An 11,112-nucleotide genomic window follows, 5' to 3' on the forward strand; every position below is an offset into this window, starting at 1 on the left:
GTTCCTTTCATTCGTGGTGCTAGTCAGTTTGGTGCTGCCAAGCCTGTAGGGGTGTTGGGGGTTGCTTGTCCCAAGGTGGAGCACTTTACATTTCTCAACATTGAACTTCATCAGGTTCCAATTTACCCAACTTGCTAGCCTATGTCAACCTGTAGCTGTAGCCTATCTTCAAGCATGACCGTGCTTCCCCACAACTTGGTACTGTCCGCAAACTTGGCTAGTGAGCTCTTCACCCCCATGTACAAATTGTTACTAAAGATGTTGAAAAGTATTGGATTGAGCACTGACCCCTGTGGGACACCACTGTCCACTTCTTGCCAGGATGACATGGATCTGTTAGCTATAACTCTCTGGGTCCTATCCTGCAGCCAGTCTCTTACCCACCTGACTGTCTTGGAGTTTAACCCACAATCCTCCACTTTTGTTGTGAGGACATTGTGCCATACTAGATCAAAGGCCTTTTGGAAGTCAAGGTATACAATGTCAACCTGCTCTCTCATGTCCAGGTGGTGAGTTACCTAGTCATAGAAGATGTCCACAATAAGATGTGAAAATGTATTCTTAAAGTGTGCAGCTTGATCTTGATCTGTTTAGCAGTTTGGTCTAAACTGGACTTTGCCTGTGTCCCCAGTTCAGATGCAGCCTTAGGATGCAAGGTATTGAGGCAGCTACCTACCATGGAATCAATGGAGTTAGGCACATGGGTCTTATCTAGGCCTCTAAATACCTTCAAGGATTTGTCCCTAAAGCCTTAGTGTATGTTGGTGAGGGTCTGGATCGATTTAACAAACTTATTGATATAAGATATCCCATGATGGTGGGGATGGAGTGGGGGGATAAGGCGAGCAGTGACTTGCCATCCCCACCCCCTGGAAGTGACAGAGCGCTGCCATGATTTAGGGCTGGCTTTGCCCCCCTGCTCCGTCCCCACCATCATGACAGCACTCTGCCACCTCTGAGGACCACAGCTGGGGAAGTAAGGACAGCGGCGCTAAAGGTGGCGGTGGTGCGGGATTCTGGCAGAGGAGGGTGGAGAAGATGGCGAGGTAATCTTTATCCCCCTGCCTCTCCCCCCCCCTTCCCCTGGAGGCGGCAGCAGCATGGGGTGGTGGGCAGCTGCACTCCATCCCTGCCTGTTTCCCCACCCCCAATCATTCTTGATGAGCAGTTCACTAGTATGTGTTTTATATCTGCACATTCCTGTATCAGGATAATGAAACAGACTTAAAGTGACAGCGGATTAGCCTATTTATATTGCCATCAGTGGAGAGATGTAAGTGGCATCCTAACAATTTGCACATATTCCTAAGTAGCACATCCCCTTCCCTCTTTAAAGACGTTTAACAGAGTAAATCTATATGCAACCTAATTTGTTGTGCCCCATGTTTCACTACCTTTATGACTGTTCAGATGAGATGTCCTTTTAGGATCTAGTAGTAAGTCCTGTTTTCTCCAGAATTCTCAGGCATGTATCTCCATCACCAGGAAAGCTTCCTTATTGCTACAGATGTCATCTATTTTAACTGGCCTCTTCTTGATGACTGGACTTTGGGCTCCTCTTTGCTTTCTGCACCTATTCTCCTCCCTCGCTTCCACATTCCTACCACCATTGCCCTATCAGTCCTGCTGTGTGGTTGGCTTGTTCTCCTGTTAGATTGTTTCGTGTCTGAGACTTAGATATCTTAGTGTAAGTGCCTTCAGGATTAGGTAGGTAGATAGTGTAGGTGCTTGCAGGTGTCTGCAGAGTACAGACATAGCGTAAACCAGCTTGGCACAGTCGCAGCAAAACAAAACTTCCAGTGGTGAATTTCAGCTACTTTGTGAATGGCTGGACTGCAGTGCAGCTGGGGGGAGAACAGAGATACTGGGCAAAACACCAAGATTGTACATAACCATTAATTATGTAACACCTGTTGCCAAACTCTTGAACCTGTTGTTGCACTTAAAGCTGACTCATCTTAAGGATGCTGATCCCACTGTTTTTTAACATTCTCAGATAAATGACAGTAGCCTGCGTTATTTCTTTATACCAGAGTGCAGTGCATTCCTGCCTTTCAAGAAACATTTAAGACTCCCGTTTCCAGCTCAGAGTGTCTCTATTTTACTTTGAACTGAATTATCTGCTGATTTTTAGCATCTTCAAAAGAAAAGTAGGGCTTTGAATCATGGTACCCTCAGTTTGGCTAGAAACAGTGCCTGAGACAGTGTCTGAGGAGCATAAAATGGAAACGTTTTGTCTTGAACAAATCAGAAGAGTGAGCATAAATAGAATAGCTGTGCTGTGCCAGACAGGCTTCCAAATGCCCAGACTCAAAGGGAGGGGGAAGGAGATTATCCTTCCAACAAATGAGAGGAAAGGTGTGCACACTGGCTGGCCTGAAGGTGAACCAACCCACTCTGTTCTATCCTGACTGCCTCTGGGCCTCTAGGACATAAATATTTGTCACTTTCATTGCACACCCTAGGGTGCATCCATATATGCAGGCATATGCGCTTGCAGCAGCTCAGGTAGCAGCGGCACAAACTTGTGCCGGAGATTTGTGCCACAGTGCACATGACTTTGATGTGGGGCAAATTGTGCCACTTAGGGCAAACTGACTCTGCCCAGCTCCTCCTGGATCTTCAGTCAGGGGGAGCTAGAGACCTGGGCCACTACCTGTGCTGGACAAAGGACAGATAGGGGGAGATGTGACCAGAGCAATGCACTAAAATGAAAACTCCATAATCCATTCAAATATCCCATTTTCCATTAAGGGAAGAGTCCCAGGATGAGAACATACTAAATCATACACCTGCCTCATCTTTCAGTCTTCCTTCCTGGCAAGCAGGCATGTACTAGTGAGAAGAGTGTGTTTAAGTCGTGCAAAGAAATGTTCACACTAGCTAACGCAGCAAAGTTGCTTTAAGATGTAGCTGGTGACCAGCGCTCTCTCTGTAGGCAGCCAATAAGGATTTCATCAGATGTCTTTAAACAAAAACAGATTTTAATCTGTAAACCACACAATAAAGTTCTACCACTTGTTCAATGCCAAGCATAGTAGAAATTCGTAGCCGGTATGATAATCTGAACTATTCATAATTGCACATCTGCTGCTTGGCACAATAGTGCTGTCTATATTTTCAACCATTATTCTACTTGCTGCCTAAATGTTTACAGACAGCTGCTGTGAAAGCTATGGATGAAACTTTATCTTTGCTCCTTGGGGGACGGAGCACATTTTAAATATTATTACTGGTTAAGAAAATGGATGTGAAAATGTTGAAATTGTTTGCACATTTTGTTATTGCAGCGTTGGGGTTTGTTTTTTAAAAAGTCATTTGTAGCATAAATGTTACATTCCTTTGATGCCATTCACAGTTTATATATTTTCAGTATTATGACATGCACAGTTTGTTTCCTTGATTACACTGGTGATGATTCACAGGATATCATTTAGAAATGTTGCATTAAGATTGGTGTTTCTTCCTCTAAGGAATAAAGAGGAAAGATTGTGCCAGACGGGAGCCTGACACTTGAATTGTTACAATCCTTGTTCTGTTTTGTACTTCCATTTCTCTCTTCCCGTTTGTTCACTAGAAGCAGCTCGCATACACCCTGGCAGTGGTGTGTTGCAGCAGAGATGTACCTGAGCATGTCCCAACACCTGCCAGCTCCTCTTTGCATGCTCCAAACCCAGATATGCGTCAGGGGTTGTCCTCCTATTTTCAAGCCAGGGGTGTTTGGTGTGTTTGAGAACAGCCACTGAGGATGACCCTCAGAGCAGTCTTACTGGTGCAGTCCAGGTTTTGAGATGGGCAAAGCTCCTTTCAGGAGCAGCACTGGACGTGCCATTTCCATGAGGTAGGCTTTTCTGAAGTGACCTAATAGCTGTAATGTGTGGTTCGTTCTCTTTCTCTCTCATCCTCTCCAGATGGAAAACTGTTTGTTCAGTGATACTGTGTTGGTAAGGATACACATTTAAATCCAGGCGCTACTCTGTGCTTGTGTTGGAGAAGGCACACAACTTCAACTTGTCTAGCACCTGAAGTACAAGGTGGGAAAGTGTGCAGTGGCCCCCATGCCCTCTTCCTCTGGGATCCAACTGATTTGGCTCTACAGGCTGGATCCAGTACTCAGGACTTCCTGAGGACTGAACAGTCCACCTGGGGCAGCGCGGCAATGGCTTGTCAGTGCAGCTGCCTGATTTCCAGGGGCAGCAGCTCTGGCAGCCAGGCTGATAAGTCCTGTAGGCCACCAGTAGGACAGCCCTGCTGTGGATGTTTATTCCAGTCTTGGACCAGCCCCTGAGAGAGCACCATCTCCTGCACGAAGCATTACGTTAGAATCTGAAATTCTGTCGTGCTCAAGTGGCAGACTAGAAACCACAGATTTCCTCCTGGAATTATAAATGATCTATTATATAGGCTGGGTCTGGGCCAGTAAGTGCTGTGGAGATAAGGACTGAGACCTTGAACTTAATGAGAAACTTTCTGGGTAAACAGCAGAGGATGGGTTGGACGTGCTTGTGATAGTCTGTGTTGGTGAGAAGATGCTGTGGTAGTTGGACATTTCCAAAGGCTGGCTTCATGCCCAGGAATATTGCAATACTACAGTGCAACTGGAGGATGATTAAAAGGCAGGTATAATTGAAGGTAGGTCATCTGAGAGAGGACAAATTCTAATCTATCAGGCATGACAGAAAGCATTATTCATGGAAGCAGCTGTGTGAGATCTTAACAGAAAACAATTTAGGAACCCACTCAACCTCCAGATTTGTGCATATGCTCTTCCATGAAGGCTAGTTCCACATAAATTCAGAGGGACCTGTCAAAGTCTCTCTTCCTACACTAAGACAATAGCTGTTCTAAATGCTGCCTTCTTTTAATAAAATGCCCTTGTCAGTCCATTCTAATGAAAGACTGATATGGTGCTGGCTGGTCATTATTGTTGCTATTATTTAGATTCATAGCCTGCTCTATGCAGAAAGGCAAGAGCAGCTTTTACAAATGCCCTTTTTAAAGGACATTTATACACATGCTCCAAAAGTGTGTGTGGGGGGGGGGGGGGGGGGGGGGTGCGGGGGCAGCACTAATTAAAGCACCCAGAGCATGATGTGTATCGGTATCCCCACACTGAAAAATGGCAGCGGGGTGCTTTAACTAAAGCTCATTCGAGGAGCTTTAGTTATTGCCTCTGCTACTACTTTTCAGCATGGGGACACTTATACATGTGACTCAGTTAGTAGTCTGCTCCAATATGCTGTAATTAGTATGTCAGAGCAGCCTCACTGCATGTGTACAGGTACCCTAAATGACAAAAAAACAACAGTAAACACCTCAAATGCCATCCCAAAACCAGAAAACTCCACACCACCCATTTCATTTCCCTGCCTATCACCATTAAGAGCAAATATTAAACCATTTTCAGTATAGGACTTGCATAGTATGTAGCTGCAAACTTCATAAAGCACTGAAAACAAGGTAAGTTGGATGGGGGGGGAGAGAGTGAGATGTGGAAGGAGAAAAGGAAGTGATAAAGGAGGTGGAGAGAAAGCTGAGGGAAAGAAAAGAGTAAGAGAGATGACAGACAGGAAGAGAGGGAGAAGATTGGGAAAGATAATGTTTTCATGACTGATTAGGGCACCAGCTTAGGACTTGGAAGATCTGATCCAGAATCCCTGCCCTGCCTATATTTGTGGCCTTTGGGAAATCACTTTAGTCTTTGTGTGCCACAGTTCCCCACCTGCAATATGCTCAGATGAAATTATAGGTAGCACAAATGGCTCAAAAGAAGGGAAACAGCAGGGAGGAACAGATCTATCTTGCAGCAGTATCCCACAGAGGAGACTGGTAGATGCTCCCTGCTGTAGTTGGTTATGTACCTTGTCAATGCCACAGCAGGAGCCAAGGGGGATGGGACTGACTGTCCCCCACATGCCTGAGTCTGCTGATGCTCGCCAGAGCCAGAAGTTTGCCCACAAGGCTACTGCATACTTTTCCCTCTGCCTGGGCTCAAGTCCTTGACCTCTGACAGGTCAGAGAGCAGCTGCTGGGAGCAGAAGCATGGGTGAACTTCCAGCTCCGAAGCATGTCAGCACTTGGACGAGAGAGGGCTTGGTCAGAAACATCCTTCCTCGGACCTAGTATGAGTGCAGTATAAAGAAGCCCAAAGCAGGGCTGGGGGGACTAGACTGCAGATTTTGCTATGGGAGAACTCTTCTGCTTCTCCCAGAGGATGTTGTGCCTGGCACCTGTATCTTATTTCTGTAAAGGTTTTTCCCTGAGAACTAAATCAGCCCACATTTTGTGTGCAAGGCTGTCCTGGGGTGGGCGGCGCCCCTATTTGGCTCGGCACTGCTGCTGGCTTCATGTCTGGCCGCTTGGCACTTCCCACCCTTGCAGCCGAATCCGCCGCCGGCTTCCTTGTGCTTGAGAGTGGGGCCTTGCAGAGGCCGACTTGCCCCAGGACCCGCACCCTGCTCGGGTTGTGTGACCAACATGTGTGCAGTGGGAATAAGCTAATGTTTCTCCCAGCACAGTACAACAGCCTTCAGTTCCAGATTCTCCCGTGTTGCAGACTACCCTGTATGAGACTGTCTCATGGCCCAGCCCCACAGTCTGCCCCCATGTGCTAGGAGTGTTTGAGAATGCGTTTGCTGTGTGGACCAGTGGTTCTCAACTGTTTTTGTACCAGGACCCAGTTGTAAACATCAATGGCCTGTCCTGCCCCAGCCCCGCAGTGTGCAGGGCATGGGGTGGGTGTGTGGGGGGGGACCAAGCACTGCCAGCCTGCAAAGGGAAAGCTAGTTTCCCATATTTTTCTCCCTTAAAGGAGAATCCATTTTTACAGTTTGTTCACAACCTCTTCATGACACTTTTGGGTCATGACCCACAGGTTGAGAAACACTGCTGTGGACCACTGGGAAGATCTTACCCAGTCAGTCTGAGGAAACCCCGCACAGCATCTAAAGGCTTGTATCTTTAATACCACAAATGCTAGAGGCTTCGGTTTTACTGCCCCCAACCTTTGCTTAAGTATTTTTTTTGATCAGCACCAAAGCTTCAGATGCTACCATCTCGCTGCATACTAATTATGCAACAGGAATGACTGTAGTTTTGGGAATAGGGTAGGCAAGGACTTTTATGGGATGGTTTGGATGGCGATTGATCCTGCCTCAAATGGGGTTGAACTAGACTACCTCTGGAGGTCCCTTCTAGTTCTGCTTTTCTATGGCTATGCAGAATGCTAAGTGCAAGTTGGATTTTATCCAGTTAAAAAAAAAAAAATTCTACTTAAATGTGAACCAGTCCCCACAAGTCAGCCTCTCTATGTAGTCCTACTGCAGGAGCAGTATTCCAATGTGGGCAAGTAGCATAGAAAGCAAAGCGGGACGCTCCATGCATGCATCTGTAATTATAGAGAAAAGCACAGTTCCTCTCCTCTGTTCTGCTACGTAGTGTTTACCGAGCAGCACATTGCCTCGCTGTGCTTTGTGCGGGTGTGCCGTGACACAATTCTATGAAGCCGCCTGCACATGAAATTGGGAGTTCAGTTCAGATCGCTGAGGGGTTTTTAACCCTGACCTTCTCAACGTGAGCACCAGTGGCATGCCATGCTCCTACCCTTTCATGAGCAGCTCTTGGCATTTAATTTGTTTTTCCTTAAAAGAAGATGAAATGTGAAACGGCCAATTTTACTTGGTGCTCTTTGCATATGCAACATTCCCTCCTCTTGCTGGGCTCCCACACCGAGGCTCCTGCAGCCCTGCCTTCCCCCACGTGAGAGCACTAGCACCATGCCAGGCATGCTTCATCCCCAGGAGTTCCTATTAATTACTGATATAACAGCAGCACTTATAAGCCTCAGCCATTTGGGCAGGCACTGTACATACACAGAGACAGGATCCCTGCCCCACAGCACTGCTACCCTGAGCTAGACCAGGGGTCAGCAACCTATGGACTGGATCCGGCCCATAGATGTAGGGTTTCAGCAGCATTTGGAGGTGGGGGGGGGGGCTCTCCTATGCCACTGCAGGCAGAAGTGCAAGCTGTGGGCAGTTCCTACACCTGCTCACCCAAGGTGGGTCCTTCCAGCCCATAAGTGGAAAAGGCTGCCTACCACTGCATTAGACATAGAGGGAAGCAGAGTAATGAATGATTCCTAGTTCTTATACAGCACTTCACCTATGTGCATCTCAATGTGCTTTACACAGGGAGGTCAGGATCTCTGTTCCCAATTTACGGGTAAGGGAAACTGAGGCACAAAGGGAAGTTACTTGCCCAAAGTCCTGCAGTAGATTAGAAGGAGACTGGGGAATGCTCCTGGGATCCAGGTCTCCTAAGTCTGAAAATCACTCCTACGCTCACAAAGGTGAGGCAACTAATGGTCCCACAGAATTGCTGTAGCTAACATCTGTCACTACACAACACTATGGAGCTCAACAGAAAACTCTTAACGTGCAGCAAAATGCAAACTGCACTAGATACTGCCAAATTAATTTGAAAAAAACTCTACTTGTCACATGCAGTATATGGAAATTAGTGCTCCTGGGGAAAGGTCTTTCATTATGACAAGGAAGAGCCAACCTCTTGAGAATTGTTACACTGTGGCCTCTGCCTGTCTTCTGACCCTGTTCAGATGAATAGGGTGTACTCTACTGCATAGTCCTCACAGATCTCTCCTAATTTGGAGTGTGGGTTGCATCTGCCCTTTCATGTGCAGCTGCTATTGATCTGGTTTGAACTACAGGATTTATCTCCATGGTTGGGAAGTGCAATTTGATTTCGAGTACCTTGGGAACCTAACCTAACTCCAGTGGGAGGCAATGGAAAGACTCCCAAGACATCAGAACTACCTCTGATGTCTTGGGAGTCTTTTCATTGGGCCATTCTGCGCTGTGTTGTACTAGTTTTTCTGTCTTGCTAAGCGGTGTGTCTGGCTGAGTTGCATGCTGCCACGGAAGGAATTCTGCCTGTTCTGCAGGCTGCTGAATTCCCTTCTGTGCCCAAAATAAAACTGTTTCTAAGCAAACGTGGGAGAGCTGTGGAAGAGGAACTTGCTGGATGAAGTCCCTCGGGGAGCAGCAGCCTGGTACACAAAACCTGACTGTAAGATGTTTAAATATTTGATGCAGGGTTATTGTCACCTTTGGAAAATTCATGAAAAGGTATTTACAATGCTAACCCCAGGAAGGCTGAAAGGTCCTGCTTCTAAATGGCAATATTTCAGTATTCACAAAAAAGCAACCAAAAATGCAGTACTCGTAAAAGGATTTCACAGACCCTAGTTGAAACTCACTGTTCTGTATAACATCTGTTCAGGTGGACTTCTACCCCCTTCCCTCAAACTCGCACACACACCTTTTGGCGGGCTCTCCAAATACTGAGTTGTCCAAGATACCCACCTCCAGCTTCTGCTTATAGCTGCATGATGCAGCCAGTGGCTGCTGGCCTTGGCTTTGCACAGTTGGCTGCTGCGGGGTGGACTAGAAACAGGCTTGTGATTTCTGCCTGTTTGACCTGGTTTGGTGCATTACTGTGATAAGCACAGCTATGGCTGGAGGATCCATAACGGACACAATTCAGGATACCACGCAGTTCACTGGGGAGGGTGAGAGGGGAGGAAAACATGACCCATGTATGGTTTTTCAACTTGGTAAGAGGTGGGGAAAACCCCTATTTGAGAACTACCATCCTCTGATGTCACTTCTCTGCCTTACTGTGCCTTCTATAACTTACTTGTATTAAAGCACTATCCTGCTTCAACTTTATCCAGATTTTTTTGTACTGCATCAATTTAAAGTGCCTTAAACCACTGCCCCAGTGGTACATTAACATTGGGATAATTACTGCAACAATAGAGGCTAAGCATTTATTTGCTGAGTAAAGGATCAGAACTATTTAGTGGAAAGACAAACTTGCTGTAGGCATACCTCGATAGACTAGTGTGAGGGTAGGGTTGTGCCACTGATCCCTGTTGCATAACCTACAGACTGCTCAAATGTGTTTTTGTCAGGCTTCAGCTTGACTCTACTCTAGAAAGCAGCCATGGCTTTGGGGCAGGACGCTCTGTCACTATAGCTGTCATGAACTTCCTAGAGAAGCCTGGATTTTTTATAGTATTGTATTTGCCAGCTGATGTATCACCCTTGCTGCTCCCCAACTATATCTGCTTTGCCCTGAAACATGTATTTTTTTTCTGTTCCTGGCATATGGTGTTTGAGGGCCTTGCAGTAAAATGGAAGGATGTTCTCTGAAAGGCACATATCTGCTGACAAATAGTACATAGCAAAAAGCATGCCCCTGGCCAATTAAAAGGACCAGGAATATAATTTAAAAACAGGACTAAACAGGGTTGAGCTTCTGATCTGTCAGCCTTGTCAAAGCCATTTAATGCTGGTTTCTCTTCGAGGGTGCTGGCTTTGCTGTTTTACATTTCCTACTGCTTCTATTTATCAATAATTGTCATTTTGCAGGCCACTGCCCTATATGACAGGCCAGGCCTCCTTGTTGCTTTTTAAAAAGCCCCTGCAGGGGGCAAACAAAGTCAAATGCTGTTTTTAAAGTCTACGCTTCTAATATACAGAACTGTATTTTGATAGCTGTCCCTCAATAATCAAAATAAATGCTAGTGCTGGATTGTAATCACTTTAAAAAGCTTTGAGAAACACATTTATCCAATAAACTGTAATAGGGATGTCTGTTAGTATACATTACACTTAAAAAAAATGTATGAACACCCATTACTCAGTGCAAAAATGAATTGCTGTATCACTAAAGAATAGGGTTGGCTTTATTAAAAAAGCTGCCATGTAAATGAGTGAGGGAGCAGGGAAGTTTCTCAGCAGCCCCTGCAGCCAACTTGCTACAGCCCACAGTTACCTGGGGGGCTGGGATGGGCACAGAGTAAGACCCAGAGCAGACCGGGGTGCAGAAGCAGCCCCTCTTATCTGCTGTTCTGGAAACTGTGCTAATCCAGGGGATAGAAAAGGAAAAGCCTGAAGCAGCTCATTCGATCGCATTAAAGGGCGCTGAAAAGAGGGAGGGAGGTTTGCAACAGTTCGCTGCAATCTGGGCTGGGCTGGGCTGCGCGCCGGGCCAGCAGCGGCGATGCCGCCCCTGCCCGCGGCTCCG

Source organism: Crocodylus porosus, unplaced genomic scaffold (genome assembly GCF_001723895.1).
Source record: "Crocodylus porosus isolate Cpor-Errol unplaced genomic scaffold, CroPor_comp1, whole genome shotgun sequence".
NCBI lineage: Eukaryota > Metazoa > Chordata > Crocodylia > Crocodylidae > Crocodylus > Crocodylus porosus.